Below are 18,022 nucleotides of genomic sequence, written 5' to 3' on the forward strand. Positions count from 1 at the left end.
ATTGCTTTGCAATAATGTGTTAGTTTCTGCTTTATAAAAAAGTGAATCAGTTATACATATACATATGTCCCCATATCTCTTCCCTCTTTGTCTCCCTCCCTCCCACCCTCCCTATCCCACCCCTCTAGGTGGTCACAAAGCACCAAGCTGATCTCCCTGTGCTATGCACCTGCTTCCCACTAGCTATCTATTTTACGTTTGGTAGTGTATATATGTCCATGCCACTCTCTCACTATGTCCCAGCTTACCCTTCCCCCTCCCCATATCCTCAAGTCCATTCTCTAGTAGGTCTGTGTCTTTACTCCATTTTGCCCCTAGGTTCTTCATGAACACTTTTTTTTTTTTTTTTTAGATTCCATATATATGTGTTAGCATATGGTATTTGTTTTTCTCTTTCTGACTCACTTCACTCTGTATGACAGGCCCCAGGTCCATCCACCTCACTACAAATAACTCAATTTCGTTTCTTTTTATGGCTGAGTAATATTCCATTGTATATATGTGCCACATCTTCTTTATCCATTCATCTGTGGATGGACACTTAGGTTGCTTCCATGTCCTGGCTATTGTAAACAGAGCTGCAATGAACATTATGGTACATGACTCTTTTTGAATTATGGTTTTCTCAGTGTATATGCCCAGTAGTGGGATTGCTGGGTCATAGGGTAGTTCTATTTTTAGTTTTTTAAGGAACATCCATACTGTTCTCCATAGTGGCTGTATCAATTTACATTCCCACCAACAGTGCAAGAGGGTTCCCTTTTCTCCACACCCTCTCCAGCATTTATTGTTTGTAGATTTTTTGATGATGGCCATTCTGACCGGTGTGAGATGATATCGCATTGTAGTTTTGATTTGCATTTCTCTAATGATTAAGGATGTTGAGCATTCTTTCATGTGTTTGTTGGCAATCTGTATATCTTCTTTGGAGAAATGTCTATTTAGGTCTTCTGCCCATTTTTGGATTGGGTTGTCTGTTTTTTTGATATTGAGCTGCATGAGCTGCTTGTAAATTTTGGAGATTAATCCTTTGTCAGTTGCTTCATTTGCAACTATTTTCTCCCATCTGAGGGTTGTCTTTTCGTCTTGTTTATGGTTTCATTTGCTGTGCAAAAGCTTTTGAGTTTCATTAGGTCCCATTTGTTGATTTTTGTTTTTATTTCCATTTCTCTAGGAGGTAGGTCAAAAAGGATCTTGCTGTGATTTATGTCATAGAGTGTTCTGCCTATGTTTTCCTCTAAGACTTTGATAGTGTCTGGCCTGACATTTAGGTCTTTAATCCATTTTGAGTTTATTTTTGTGTATGGTGTTAGGGAGTGTTCTAATTTCATTCTTTTACATGTAGCTGTCCAGTTTTCCCAGCACCACTTATTGAAGAGGCTGCCTTTTCTCCACTGTATATTCTTGCCTCCTTTATCAAAGATAAGGTGACCATATGTGCATGGGTTTGTCTCTGGGCTTTCTACCCTGTTCCATTGATCTATATTTCTGTTTCTGTGCCAGTACCATACTGTCTTGATTACTGTAGCTTTGTAGTATAGTCTGAAGTCAGGGAGCCTGATTCCTCCAGCTCCGTTTTTCTTTCTCAAGATTCCTTTGGCTATTCGGGGTCTTTTGTGTTTCCATACAAATTGTGAAATTTTTTGTTCTAGTTCTGTGAAAAATGTCAGTGGTAGTTTGATAGGGATTGCATTGGATCTGTACATTGCTTTGGGTAGTGTAGTCATTTTCACAATGTTGATTCTTCCAATCCAAGAACATGGTATATCTCTCCATCTATTTGTATCACCTTTAATTTCATTCCTCAGTGTCTTATAGTTTTCTGCATACAGGTCTTTTGTCTCCTTAGATAGGTTTATTCCTAGGTATTTTATTCTTTTCGTTGCAATGGTAAATGGAAGTGTTTCCTTAATTTCTCTTTCAGATTTTTCATCATTAGTGTATAGGAATGCAAGAGATTTCTGTGCATTAATTTTGAATCCTGCTACTCTACCAAATTCATTGATCAGCTCTAGTAGTTCTCTGGTAGCATCTTTAGAATTCTCTATTTATAGCATCATATCATCTGCAAACAGTGACAGCTTTACTTCTTCTTTTCCCATTTGGATTCCTTTTATTTCTTTTTTCTTCTCTGATTGCTGTGGTTAAAACTTCCAAAACTATGTTGAATAATAGTGGTGAGAGTGGGCAACCTTGTCTTGTTCCTGATCTTAGTGGAAATGGTTTCAGTTTTTCACCATTGAGGATGATGTTGGCTGTGGCTTTGTCATATATGGCCTTTATTATGTTGAGGTAGATTCCCTCTATGCCTACTTTCTGGAGGGTTTTTATCATAAATGGGGGTTGAATTTCATCAAAAGCTTTCTCTGCATCTATTGAGATGATCATATGGTTTTTCTCCTTCAATTTGTTAATATGGTGTATCACATTGATTGATTTGCGTATATTGAAGAATCCTTGCATTCCTGGGATAAACCCCACTTGATCATGGTGTATGATCCTTTTAATATGCTGTTGGATTCTGTTTGCTAGTATTTTGTTGAGGATTTTTGCATCTATGTTCATCAGTGATACTGGCCTGTAGTCTTCTTTCTTTGTGACATCTTTGTCTGGTTTTGGTATCAGGGTGATGGTGGCCTCTTCGAATGAGTTTGGGAGTGTTCCTCCCTCTGCTATGTTTTGGAAGAGTTTGAGAAGGATAGGTGTTAGCTCTTCTCTAAATATTTGATAGAATTCGCCTGTGAAGCCATCTGGTCCTGGGCTTTTGTTTGTTGGAAGGTTTTTAATCACAGTTTCAATTTCAGTGCTTGTGATTGGTCTGTTCATATTTTCTATTTCTTCCTGGTTCAGTCTCAGAAGGTTGTGCATTTCTAAGAATGTGTCCATTTCTTCCAGGTTGTCCATTTTATTGGCATAGAGTTGCTTGTAGTAATCTCTCATGATCCTTTGTACTTCTGCAGTGTCTGTTGTTCTCCTTTTTCATTTCTAATTCTATTGATTTGAGTCTTCTCCCTTTTTTTCTTGATGAGTCTGGCTAATGGTTTATCAATTTTGTTTATCTTCTCAAAAAACCAGCGTTTAGTTTTATTGATCTTTGCTATCGTTTCCTTCATTTCTTTTTCATTAATTTCTGATCTGATCTTTATGATTTCTTTCTTTCTGCTAACTCTGCGGTTTTTTTGTTCTTCTTTCTCTAATTGCTTTAGGTGTAAGGTTAGGTTATTTATTTGAGATGTTTCTTGTTTCTTAAGGTAGGATTGTATTGCTATAAACTTCCCTCTTAGAACTGCTTTTGCTGCATCCCATAGGTTTTGGGTCGTCATGTTTTCATTGTCATTTGTTTCTACGTATTTGTTGATTTCCTCTTTGATTTCTTCAGTGATCTCTTGGTTATTTAGTAGTGTATTGTTTAACCTCAATGTGTTTGTATTTCTTACACATTTTTCCCTGTAATTGATATCTAGTCTCATAGTGTTGTGGTCGGAAAAGATAATTGATACAATTTCAATTTTCTTAAATTTACCAAGGCTTGATTTGTGACCCAAGATATGATCTATCCTGGAGAATGTTCCATGAGCACTTGAGAAGAATGTGTATTATGTTGTTTTTGGATGGAATGTCCTATAAATATCAATTAGGTCCATCTTGTTTAATGTATCATTTAAAGCTTGTGTTTCCTTATTTATTTTCATTTTGGATGATCTGTCCATTGGTGAAAGTGGGGTGTGAAAGTCCCCTACTATGATTGTGTTACTGTCGATTTCCCCTTTTATGGCTGTTAGCATTTGCCTTATCTATTGAGGTGTTCCTATGTTGGGTGCATAAATATTTACAATTGTTATATCTTCTTCTTGGATTGTTCTCTTGATCATTACATAGTGTCCTTCTTTGTCTCTTGTAATAGTCTTTGTTTTAAGTCTATTTTGTCTGATATGAGAATTGCTACTCTAGCTTTCTTTTGATTTCCATTTTCATGGAATATCTTTTTCCATCCCCTTTCAGTCTGTATGTGTCCGTAGGTCTCAAGTGGGTCTCTTGCAGACAGCATATATATGGGTCTTGTTTTTGTATCCATTCAGCCAGTCTATGTCTTTTGGTTGGAGCATTTAATCCATTTACATTTAAGGTAATTATCGATATGTATGTTCCTATTACCATTTTCTTAATTGTTTTGGGTTTGTTATTGTAGGTCTTTTCCTTCTCTTGTGTTTCCTGTCTAGAGAAGTTCCTTTAGCATTTGTTGTAAAGCTGGTTTGGTGGTGCTGAATTCTCTCAGCTTTTGCTTGTCTGTAAAGCTTTTAATTTCTCTGTCAAATCTGAATGAGATCCTTGCTGGGTTGAGTAATCTTGGTTGTAGGTTTTTCCCCTTTATCACTTTAAATATGTCCTGCCACTCCCTTCTGGCTTGCAGAGTTTCTGCTGAAAGATCAGTTGTTAACCTTATGGGGATTCCCTTGTGTGTTATTTGTTGTTTTTCCCTTGCTGCTTTTAATATTTGTTCTTTGTATTTAATTTTTGATAGTTTGATTAATATGTGTCTTGGCATGTTTCTCCTTGGATTTATCCTGTATGGGACTCTCTGTGCTTCCTGGACTTGATTAACTATTTCCTTTCCCATATTAGGGAAGTTTTCAATTATATTCTCTTCAAATATTTTCTCAGTCCCTTTCTTTTTCTCTTCTTCTTCTGGGACCCCTATAATTCAAATGTTGGTGTGTTTAATGTTGTCCCAGAGGTCTCTGAGAATGTCCTCAATTCTTTTCATTCTTTTTTCTTTATTCTGCTCTGCAGTAGTTATTTCCACTATTTTATCTTCCAGGTCACTTATCCGTTCTTCTGCCTCAGTTATTCTGCCATTGATCCCTTCTAGAGAATTTTTAGTTTCATTTATTGTGTTGTTCATCACTGTTTGTTTGTTCCTTAGTTCTTCTATATCCTTGTTAAACGTTTCTTGTATTTTCTCCATTCTATTTCCAAGATTTTGGATCATCTTTACTATCATTATTCTGAATTCTTTTTCAGGTAGACTGCCTATTTCCTCTTCATTTGTTAGGTCTGGTGCATTTTTACCTTGCTCCTTCATCTGCTGTTTGTTTCTCTGTCTTCTCATTTTGCTTAACTTACTGTGTTTGGGGTCTCCTTTTCGCAGGCTGCAGGTTCATAGTTCCCGTTGTTTTTGGTGTCTGCCCCCAGTGGCTAAGGTTTGTTCAGTGGGTTGTGTAGGCTTCCTGGTGGAGGGGACTAGTGCCTGTGTTCTGGTGGATGAGGCTGGATCTTGTCTTTCTGGTGCGCAGGTCCACATCTGGTGGTGCGTTTTGGGGTGTCTGTGGCCTTATTATGATTTTAGGCAGCCTCTCTGCTAATGGGTGGGGTTGTATTCCTGTCTTGCTAGTTGTTTGTAACAGGGTGTCCAGCACTGTAGCTTGCTGGTCATTGAGTGGAGCTGGGTCTTGGCATTGAGATGGACATCTCTGGGAGATTTTTGCCGTTTGATAGTATGTGGAGCTGGGAGGTCTCTTGTGGACCAATGTCCTCAACTTGGCTCTCCCGCCTCAGAGGCACAGCTGTGACTCCTGGCTGGAGCACCAAGAGCCTGTCATTCACACGGCTCAATAAAAGGGAGAAAAAAAAAAAAGAAAGAAAGAAAGAAGAGAGCAACCAAACCGAAAAACAAATCCATCCATGATAAGAAGTGCTAAAAACTATACTTAAAAAGAAAAAAAAGAAAAAAAACGTACAGACAGAACCCTAGGACAAATGGTAAAAGCAAAGCTATACAGACAAAATTACACACAGAAGCATACACATACACACTCACAAAAAGAGAAAAAGGGGAAAAAAATATATATATCATTGCTCCCAAAGCCCACCTCCTCAATTTGGGATGATTCGTTGTCTATTCAGGCATTGCACAGATGCAAGGTACATGAAGTTGACTGTGGATATTTAATCCGCTGCTCCTGAGGCTGCTGGGGGAGATTTCCCTTTCTCTTCTTTGTTTGCACAGCTCCCAGAGTTCAGCTTTGGATTTGGACCCGCCTCTGCGTGTAGGTCGCCTGAGGGCGGTGTTCTTTGCCCAGACAGGACGGGGTTAAAGGAGCAGCTGCTTCCGGGGCTCTGGCTCACTCAGGCTGGGGGGAGGGAGGGTACGGATGCGGGGCGAGCCTGTGGCGGCAGAGGCCGGCATGACATTGTACCAGCCTGAGGCGCGCCGTGTGTTCTCCCGGGGAAGTTGTCCCTGGATCATGGGAGCCTGGCAGTGGCGGGCTGCACCGGCTCCCGGGAGGGGAGGTGTGGAGAGTGACCTGGGCTCACACACAGGCTTCTTGGTGGCGGCAGCAGCAGCCTTAGCATCTCATGCCTGTCTCTGGGGTCCGCGTTGATAGCCGCGGCTCGCGTCCGTCTCTGGAGCTTGTTTAGGTGGCGCTCTGAATCCCCTCTCCTCGTGCACCAGGAAACAAAGAGGCAAGAAAAAGTCTCTTGCCTCTTTGGCAGCTCCAGACTTTTCCTGGACTCCCTCCCGGCTAGCTGTGGCGCACTAGCCCCTTCAGGCTGTGTTCACGCTGCCATCCCCAGTCCCCTCCCTGCGATCCGACCGAAGCCTGAGCGTCAGCTCCCAACCCCGTCCACCCCGGTGGGTGAGCAGACAAGCCTCTCGGGCTGGTGAGTGCTGGTCGGCACCATCCTCTGTGCGGGAATCTCTCCGCTTTGCCCTCCGCACCCCTGTTGCTGCGCTCTCCCCCGTGGCTCCGAAGCTTCCTTCCTCCACCACCTGCAGTTTCCGCCCACGAAGGGGCTTCCTAGTGTGTGGAAACCTTTCCTCCTTCGTGGCTCCCTCCCACTGGTGCAGGTCCTGTCCCTATTCTTTTGTCTCTGTTTTTTCTTTTTTCTTTTGCCCTACCCAGGTACGTGGGGAGTTTCTTACCTTTTGGGAGGTCTGAGGTCTTCTGCCAGCGTTCAGTAAGGTGTTCTGTAGGAGTTGTTCCACATGTAGATGTATTTCTGATGTATCTGTGGGGAGGAAGGTGATCTCTGCGTCTTACTCTTCCGCCATCTTGAAGCTCCACTTGAGACTGAGCTTTTCAGACTATGTTTTTGCATTTGCTAGCTATAATAACAAGTATGGCCTGGTTTCAAATTATTTGTAATAAATTCTTTTTATATTCAGGGTATGACTGTAGAATGTCAAAACAATTGGATAGAAAGTAAAAATTTAATTATCTTGGTGTTGGTCCTACTTATTATCACTGAAAGCAAACATTCATGTGATTGGTGGTTCTTTTCATTCTTTACACAGAAGTTGTAGTGTCAGCCCTGTGAAATGAAAGTCCGACTGGCTTATATCTGAAAAATGTTAACTCAGTTCCCAGGACACACAGGTTCTAGTCCTACTTATATATTATACTAAGACTCTAGTGAGGCCTGAACCTCTCTACATTTCCATTTCCTCGAATCTGTAAGACAAAGGTAATGCCTCCTGGGTTCTATAGATCAATTGAGATAATAGATATAAAAGCACTTGGAGAAATATGAAGTGCTATATGATTATTAGAGAATAGCTTTGAGTCAGAAAACACATCATTATTGCTACATAATGATACTTTATATACAAAGATTCCAACTTTTTTAATAGAGCAGGTCACAGGAAGCATACATATACACACATGTTCAGGTTCATGAGTTAAAAAAAGGAAGTGCAGTACCTTAGCATTTTAGCCATAGAAATAAGGAAGTGAGATGGTTTCCTAGAGAACCCCCGGATTTAACCAGCCAACTTCTACTTTTTACGGGGAGGAATGACTGTATCTCCATTGTGCTTTTTTAAAAAATTAAGTTATTTATTTATTTGCTTGTTTGTTTATAGAAATAAATTTATTTATTATTGTGGTAAAATATGCATAACATAAAATTTACTATTTTAACCATCTTTAAAGTGTACAAAATTCAGTGGCATTAGGTACAATATGATCACATTGTTGTGCAACCATCACCACTAGCCATTTCCAGAACTTTTTCATCATCCCCAACAGAAACTCTGTACCTGCTAGACAGTAACTCCCCATTCAGCTTCCACTTTGGGAGGCTCCATCTATTTGTCTATGGCTACTATGTGGCATTTTTCCCCATCATGTCCAGGGTTCAACTTCCTTCTGCATAGGCTTCTCATTTCCCCTTCCTTGAAAAGTTGCTTTTCACCCAGGTAATAGGTTATTTTTGTCCTATGCTATTAACTTCTTAGCATCATAACTTAAAAAATCTTTTTTGCTTGCTTTGATGGTTTGGACATAAGTGGGAATGGAGCATCAGAATTCAGTCCTTATCGTGGCCCATTTGTATGCCTGGCTGGTAAACGAATCTCATTGTCTTGACTACCAGCACCTCAGGCAAGCCCTGGGTTTGCTCTCTCTGTAGTGAGACTCTGCTTTGTCTGTCTACGCTGAAGTACATGTGATCTGGGTCACATGGAGGACAAAGTGAAACACCATGGGTAAATCAATACAAACCCACTTGAAAAACAAGTTCATTTATGAAGGCTAATACATTAAATAGAGACAAATCAATTTCAGGCACAGTCTATTCCTTGAGAACCTGTATTACTAACTCTTGTGTAGCACATGCTGACTGGTGATAGGTACCTATAAAATGTTTGCTGAAACAAATGCAGAATAAAATTCTACTTGTGGACTGGTTTTATAGTAATATCTAAATGTATAAGAAAGCTAAGAGCTATGGTGGAAAAGTGAGGAAGGAAAATTGTTTGCTATGAGCTTATATGCCAGATAATTGTGCTGTCTCAATGCTCATGATTTCATGTAATCCTTCCATTAACCCAGAAAGGGAGCCTTGTCAACTACGCCCACTTCTTGGAAAGGCTAGACAATTTGCACAAGCTCATAGAGCAGTAGCAAGGGACAAAACTAGAATTCAAACCCAGACATAGCTCACTTGAATTCCCGTCTATCTTTCATTTGAGATCACTAAAACCATTCTAAAGTATAAATCCACAGTATGCTATTCAATTGTTTCTTTTCTGTGAAATGGCTAGTTGAACTTTGAGCTCTAGACTGCAATCCATGAGATAAAAGATGTAGAAAGTTAGAGGAGTGGATGGTGGATTAGAAAATTCAGTAGTGACCTGAGATACACTCATGTATCCTGCTGGGCCTCTATACTCAGGCTTGATATATTTCAACTACCCATTCTCGGAAAAAAAATGTATTAACATCTAATGTTGTTCTATACCCTGTGTTGGTGTTCTTCAAGATTTACTTCAATATGGCTGATAAACATCTCACAGATTCTAGGATGAAACAACCTCTGAGTCTCTGGAATGGAAGATAATTAACAGGACTTCCTGGAACCTGATCTGTTCCGGAGTAATAACATTGTCATAATTTAGATACACCAGCTTCAAAAAGAGGCTGGTAATAAAAAATAATATTAGCACAAAACGTATGGTATAGAAAATACCATAGGCATAAAGAATGTTGAGAAATAGGTGAGTTTTAAGTTTTCAAAACAGATATGTTTTAGAAAACCATTACTTAAGAATATATTAATTGAATAAACAGAAGACTGTATTAAGTACTTATTGTCATTATTACATCAATTAAAAACATCTGGACTTACCTGAAAGTAGAAAATATAACACTGAGCATAAAACCCTAGAAATTTATGGATGTAAAGATGGTGAATACATTTTGCTCACAAAGTCTGACATCAAAAGTCAGAAGAAATCAGTATACTTGCAGTTTCATAGAAGGCAAAAAATCTACATGCAGTTAAAAAAAAAAAGATCGTTGTATTTATAAGGAAATCCTGTGAACGTGCAGTGCAGTTAGGGTGTGTCAAATACACCCTATCTTCAGTTGTATTTTCACCTGCAGAAACCAAAAAAAAAAAAAAAAGGACTCATCAGGTACAGCTCTTTTTGAAAAGATCTATCATTGTGCCCCACTTACTTTTGCTAAATATTCTTCACAAATTTTTCTTTTAACTTGTAAATTTGAAATTCATTTTTCTCAGAGGTAAAATGCCTTTCTCCATAAAAATTCTAAGACTTTAAATATTCAAAACATTCTTTTTTTCCATTCATTATAATCCATACCTCTGTGTCTGCATGGCATGGATTAGAACACTTAAGACACCACAGTCACTGCAGCCTTCCACAGCTCAGAGAACTAAACAATCACCATGAACGAGGCACCATGGAAAATCACAGTGGCCGCAATGACAACCTGTTTATCAATGAGATGATCTCAAAATCCAACATATGGCAAAATGGGAGACTGAGCTGATTGTGGCCCTCCCTCTCCCATCACCATTCCAAACAAATAGAAATACTACACACACACACACACACACACACACACACACACACGCACTTGAAAGAATAAAAGGGAAGTGCCAAAGTGCCAGAGAGAAAGAGAGTACTTTACACAGAGTAGTAAAAACATAACTTAAGGAACTAGAGACTCAGAGAAGCAGCGGCCCTAGTCCATGGGATTGTGTGTGTGTGTGTGTGTGTGTGTGTGTGCTACAATAGATGTGATATTTGTGATATTTGCCATGCAAGACTGTAGCTGTGGCTGAGATCCTTATTATAGCTGTCTATACTGTGAAAGAGGAGCCAGAAAAACTCCACCTCCCACTAAGGGACACAGCAGAGTAGTTTTTCACCAGTTTACAGGTCCACTGCATAAAAAAGTCTTGTGAGAAACCAAAATGCCAAAACTCTCCACATATGGGTAAAGAGTCCATATTTCTACTATGTTGTCTTAGTCATTTTGGGCTGATGGAAAGGGTGCTCATTTCCCCACACTTCCAGCCTACTGTTCCAGAAACAAATGCAATACTGGCAGTTGGAAGTTGGCCAAAAAGCATTGAAAGGTCCCAGGGAGATGTTTGTGCCACTGATACTACACTGAGTTAAGGAGCAAACACAGCTAAAGAGAGACACTATAAGCTGGAAGAGAGACCAAAGGAAATATCCTAGAATGAAACAGGAAGATAGAGATAAAACATATGAAAGAGAAATTGAAAGATTTAGAAGTTAGAATGAGAAGGACAATCATATCAACACATTAAATAATTTTCAGGAAGAAAGTACAGGCATGCCTCACTTTATTGTGCTTTATTGTGCTTTGCAGATATTGTGTTTTTTTTTACAAATTGAAGGTTTGTGGCAACCTGCATTGAACATTTGCTCATTTTGTGTCTCTGTGTCATATTTTAGTAATTCTTGCAATATATCACACACTCCACCAGCAAAAAGATTATGACTTGCTGAGGCTCAGATGATGATTAGCATTTTTTTAGCAATGAAGTATTTTTAAATTAAGGTATGTAGATTGCTTTTTTTACACCTAATGCTATTGCACTAAATAGACTACAGTACAGTGTAAACATAACTTTTATATGCACTGGGAAACCAAAAAATTCATGTGACTCACTTTATTGCAATATTCGATTTATTGTGGTCTGAAACTGAACCCACAGTGTCTTCAGGGTATGCCTGTATAGGGAGAAAATGTGAGAGGCAATCTATATATATAAATTTTATATTTATAAATTCATAAATATATTTTATATATAATTATATATTTATATAAATACATGCTTATAAGCTCCTGAGAATTAAGACATGAATCGACAGATTGAAGAATCAAGTCCTCAAGATAAATAAAAATGAGTCCAGACACAACATAGCAAAACTGGAAAAACCAAAAGAGAAGTATCAATTTACCCAGAGAGAATGATAGAAATATATATACATGCACACAAAAATGAATGACAATAAGAGGAACAGCAAACTTCTCATTAGCAGAAATATAGGTGGAAAGATGATATCATAATATTTTCAAAGTGCTCAGGGAAAATACACAGAATTCTGTACTCAGTTTAACTGTCATTCAAGAATGAGGGCAATATAGAGACATTTTAAACCTACAAAGGCCTTGACAATCTGCTATTCACCAAATTTTAGTAAGAAGGAAATGTTACTCGAGTGAAGGCTCAGAATTCAAATAGCAAGAGTAGGCAAAGCAATTGCTATGCCATGAGAAATGTAAATAAGCAGACTCCAAGTAACCCATGAATGTTAAATGTAAGGGTAGGACTTCTACTATCTGATTTCAAGACTTACTCTAAAACTTACTCTATTTAGTGCAATAGCATTAGGTAATCAAGAAAGTATGGGATTAATGTAAAGACAGACAACCAGATCAATGGAATAAAATAAAAAGTCCAGAGAAAGACCCACACTTATACAGTTATTTGATTTTTGACCAAGGCGTCAAAACAATTAAATAGGAAAAGAGGAGTCTTTACCACAAATGGTGCTAGAACAGTTTGTTACCGCTACAGAAACAAAAATTAGCAGAAAGTAATGCAATGGAAGACAAAGATATTACAGAGATGATGAACATAGAAAGAAAGATCTTGAATACACAATACTAGTCAAGAGATCTATGTGTCTTACGTTTAATCATGAGACAATATTAGGAACAACTTTATGCCAATGAACTTGAAAATATAAAATTGAAAATTATTTGAAAATATAAAATGTCAAAATTGGTTCAAGAAGAGAAAATCTGAACTTACCTGTAATCATTTTAAAAATTAAATGAGTAAACATAAAACTACTCACAAAAAGGTATCAGAGCCAAATGATTTTACAGTGATTTTTTACTGTTAAAAAAAAAAGATAAGCTCCATCTTCCACAAATTGTTCCAGAATTGAAGAAAGTGAGCAAGTTCCCTACTTCATTTTATGAGACTAATATTGCCTTAATATCAAAATTGACAAAGGACAGTGTAAAAAAGGAAAACTAGAGTTTAATCTTATTTATTAACATAGACTCCAAAATCCTAATGATATATTAAAAAACTTAATTTACCACTGTACTTTAAAAAGTAATACCACAAGAACAGGTATGGTGTACCCCAAGGATACATGAGTCATTTAGCATTAGAAAAATCTATTGAAGTTACTTAACAAAATAACAAGTTAAAGGGTAATAATTATCAGATTTTCTTAATGATTTCAGGAAAACCATCACTAAAATTCTAGATCCTTTCATGATAAAACAAACAATTTAGCACATTAGGAATGGATTGGCCTTTCCTTAACATAATAAAGGATATCTTAAAAAGATAAAAACTATAGCTAACATCATCCATAATGGTGAAATGTCAGAAGCTTTTTTTTTTTTGATTGTTAGAGAAAAAACAATGAGAAGCTGATTTCACAGTTTCTTTTCAGCATTCTACTGGAAATCCTGCTTCAAACAATGAAAAAAGAAAGATAAAGCAAAGGGCATGGAACTTGATCTTGGCATCTCCTATGGTTAATACAAGAGAATGAATGCCTTTAGGGAAGGAACTATCTTTGTTTAGATTTTCTTGCTAAACTATTAGTGGGGAGGTGAGGGCCTGGGCCAACAGGAGCCAAAGCAACGAAAAAAACTCACTGTCTCTGTGTTTAAAACAAAGAATATTTGGGTCTGAGAAAATGAGACTGAAAAGAGGGAAGGGGAAGAGATCGCAATATTGCTAGAGACCAAAGCCCATATTTAGAAAGGATCTGGGGGCCAGGTCTTCTTAACATTCCATAATTAAGATATTTGAACTTTCATGAATAAGAGTCTCTGCCATGACAAAATATTCAGTAAAGACCTGTACATGTATGTGGTTATGCCTTCTGGGAGTGTTTTTTTTGTTTTCTGATGGAACTTAAAAAAAAAAAACAAACCCACCAAGAATGAATTCCCTATCTAGCTCAACAGGATGGAGAGCAGGAAAAACATAACAGTCTCAATCTTAAATAACTCAGCAGTAAAAGGAGTCCAGAACCAGAGAAGACAGTGATAACCTAAGACCTGTGAGAAGTCACAAGACTTTGGCACATTATATAGCAAGGGACATGGAATAAGGGTTCTAGCAGTTTTATGGATATATTAACATATAGAAAACCATGGTGCTGTAAACAGCAAAAGATTCTACAAAAAAATTGCAAAGGTAATATGAAAAACTTTTACAATCTGATTCCTACCGATCGTGAGGTTGATTTCTTACGTAGTCTGTGGCTAGGTGACATGGATGCCGCGAAAAGGAAAAGTTTTGAAGTGTGTTTAAAAGGTTTCACTGGAAACACTAGAATTCATTTATAGAGAAAGATTTTTTTCATTGAAGTATAGTTGATTTACAATATTGTGTTAGTTTCAGGTGTACAGTGAAGGGATTCAGTTACATATATATTTTTTCAGATAATTTTCCATTATATGTTGTTACAAGATATGGACTACTGTTCCCTGTGCTATACAGTAAATCCCTGTTGGTTGTTGATTTTATGTATAGCAGTTTGTATCTATTAATGCCATACTCCTAATTTATCTCCCCCCCTTCTCCTTTTGGTAAGCATAATTTTCTTTTCTATGTCTGTGAGTCTGCTTCTGTTTTGTATATAGATTTATTTGTATTATTTTTTAGATTCCACATATAAGGGATATCATATAATATTTGTCCTTCTCTGCCTGACTTACTTCACTTAGTATAATGTTCTCTAGGTCCATCCATGGTGCTGCAAATGGCAATATTTCATTCTTTTTATGGCTAAGTAATATTCCATTGTGTGTGTTTATGTGTGTGTATGTGTGTGTATATATATATATGTGTATATATATATATATATATATATATATATATATATCTCACATCTTCTTAAACCAATCATCTGTTGATGGGCACTTGGGTTGTTTCCATGTCTTGGCTATTGTAAATAGTGCTATGAACATTGGAGTGCATGTATCTTTTTGTAAATAGTGCTATGAACATTGGAGTGCATGTATCTTTTTGAATTAGAATTTTCATTTTTTCTGGGTATATGCCCAAGAGTGGGATCGCTGGATGATATGGTAGCTCTATTTTTAGTTTTTTTTTAGGAACCTCCTACTGTCTTCCATAGTGGCTGCATCAAATTATATTCCCACCAACAGTGTAGCAGGGTTGCCATTTCTCCACACCCTCGCCAGCATTTGTAGACTTTTTAATGATGGCCATTTTGACCAGTGTGAGGTGGTACCTCATTGTGATTTTGATTTGCATTTCTCTAATAATTAACAATGTTGAGCATCTTTTCACATGCCGTCTTTATGTCTAAAGTTTTTATTTCCTCTCATGCTTTTGAAATATGTAATATGAGTGGAAAACTGTCTAGAGACTGTGGAGTATGAAAAAAGAAAACAAGTTCTTCTGTGATTTCTAATTTCTCAGTGACTAAATATTTTATACTAGAATACCTGTTCAAACTAATGTCAAGGTATAAATTAGTTATCTTAAAAAATTAATCCCACAGTAATCATTTAGCTTGAACATAGAATAACTTAAGGATATTAATATGAATTACAAACAGTTCTCATTATGGTCAGAAGGATCTATTACTCCTTGGTTGCTATTTTTAGCATTCAAATCTCATAATTCTATAAAATTAGATTATAACTGTAGAAGCATCAGCTCTAGTCAAATCAACTTTGGCAATATAAATATTCTGGAGTTACAAGTCTTTAAATGAACTGCTTTGTAAATTATTGCAAAAATATGGGGGACATTCTAGTTCCATAAGGTGTTCCTATTACTTGTGAAATCTGATCACTTATTAATATAACTAGCATGCACTTTTCTGTTTATACTTTGCTTAACTCTGCTAAGCTTGCATTGTGTTTTAGTTTTTTGGTTGTTCTTTGCAACAAACAGTATTGCTACATCAATAAGCCCATTCCTTTTTATCATTTTTTACAATATAAGATAGAATGTTTAGTCTGTTAGCCAAGACTTCTTAGTATGTTGTTGCAGCTCTATTCCAGAACATTCCTAATACAGCTGGGAAAGAATTTCTTACATTAAAGGCAGCTAATAGAAGTTATCTCATTCCTTCTGTCACAAATAAACCACTAATTTAATCACAGTTTCTGTACTAAAGTCCTTTCCAATAAAAATGGACATTTCATGCAGCAAGGACTCACATATACTAAATACCTATGATGATCAGGGAAGTAACTTTTATATAAATGTTTTTAGGGTGAGCAAGCAGCCAGCACTTTCTTCTAGTGTAAATACTTCAGGAATTTGTTTCCTCTCTCATCTCTTATGCATTAAGTCAACTGAGTAGCACAATAAAGACTTCCCAGACCCCAATCACTAATAAAGAATGATCATCTTAATGTTGTAATATGCTCCCGACTCTAAATCAGTGTTCATGATGGATGAAAAACACAAATATCAATTCAAATTTCAATAAATTCATCATTGCCACCAAAACTATGATCTTTTCCTATTTTCTACACTTTGTATTGAGTATACCATCTTACAGCTCCAATCCTCTTGACATTCTAATCCACACTTTAGTTCACTGGTTCCTCCTCAACCACCTTCCAAGATAAGGCTGGAATGGTACCTCTACCTGACCAGCAGTTATACAGAAAATAGTGAAAAATTAAAGAGCTATTATTGGACCTCCAATAAGAACATGTGGTGAGTTAAAGTCATGTGGAAAAACAAAACAAAACAAAACAAGGAATGTACCTGGAGAAACACAGAGTTGAACTGACTACAAGCTAGGACTTTGCTTCCTGGTATTTCCAAATCCCATTCCCCACCACTTTTGCTTGGATGCCCTTAGGTTGACACTGAAGTTTCAATTCCTTATCTAAGACCAGTAATCATGGAGTCATATAATCCACTTCACGTCTGCCTTCCTCCTTAGTGGAGCAGGCAAACAACAGCATCTCTCCCGGAACTGGGACAGACAACCCTTTCAAAATAACTGGATGAATCATGCCTACTTCATATCCTGAACAAATTTAGGTCCACTTCCAACAGTCAACTAACAATAACCAGAAAATACATGCAGAACTAGCTCCATCATGATCTCTCCTGTTAACTGTCTCAATCTCAGAGGACAAGTTAAATTCCATGCTGGTAAAAAAGAGACAATTTTAAAACAAATCACTTAAATCTGTAGCTCTGTAGGTTTTATCTACTTTGAACTTATAGAAGACCTCAGAAATATGTAAAAATAGGAAGACTAGTGGGTATTTTAAGATTCAGTGTCCGTTAATTCTTTCTTTTTCTTAAGATTTAAGCTCTTTCACCTTGCTTGGATAGAAGTAAAGTACTGAAAAAGTAATTATATCTTTGATTTTCCAATGGTTATTCCTTTTCTCAGTTTGGGGATTCATATAATAGAAAACTAAAACTGATATAAAAGGAGGAAGAATATTGAATACCAATATAATTACTGTGATTGTATATTAAATCTATCCCTGATTTTCCCGGCAAAAAAATATCCATGAGGTGTATAACAGGATGTTTTATGTAACCCTCATTTTCTGATTGAAGGAATGAAAGGAAGCATACCGATTCATAAGAAGAAAATATTTTCCTGGTACTAAATTCCAAAGAAAAACTTTTACAGATCCATCTACACAGAGATGTTGAACTGTATACAGAACAATATCTTCAACAGTCATTGGATAATTTCTTAGTAAACTTCTATAGGCCTCATGTTTTTAAAAACAACTTGATGAGAAACAACATTTTTACACAATAATACATTTATATTCAATTCACAAGGGAGGGCTTGAACTAAGTCAACAGCAATAGAGAGAGAAAAAATTAATAGGAATTAGTAGTGACTATGTGGAATTAAGGATTTGAAAAAGGAGACACTGCAATTACTCTTCCTCTGTTCTAGCCTTCAATACCAACCTTTCTCCAGTCTATACCCTTTCTCTAGGCCACTGTTACTCGAAGTGTGGTCTATGGACCCACCTGCCAGTCTGCAAACCATCACCAGTATACAAGGAGGTCAGTTCTGAAATTGAGAGTAAATGTTTAAAACTTTTATATCAATTTGACAGAATTATTTTATGAATGGTGAATCTAATAATTTAAAATCCAAGCCTGTTCTTTTAGTGCCTTTAATTTTTTTTTACTTTTATTTTTCTAGTAATTAATTGCCACT

Source organism: Balaenoptera acutorostrata, chromosome 10, assembly GCF_949987535.1.
Source record: "Balaenoptera acutorostrata chromosome 10, mBalAcu1.1, whole genome shotgun sequence".
In the NCBI taxonomy this organism is placed as follows: domain Eukaryota; kingdom Metazoa; phylum Chordata; class Mammalia; order Artiodactyla; family Balaenopteridae; genus Balaenoptera; species Balaenoptera acutorostrata.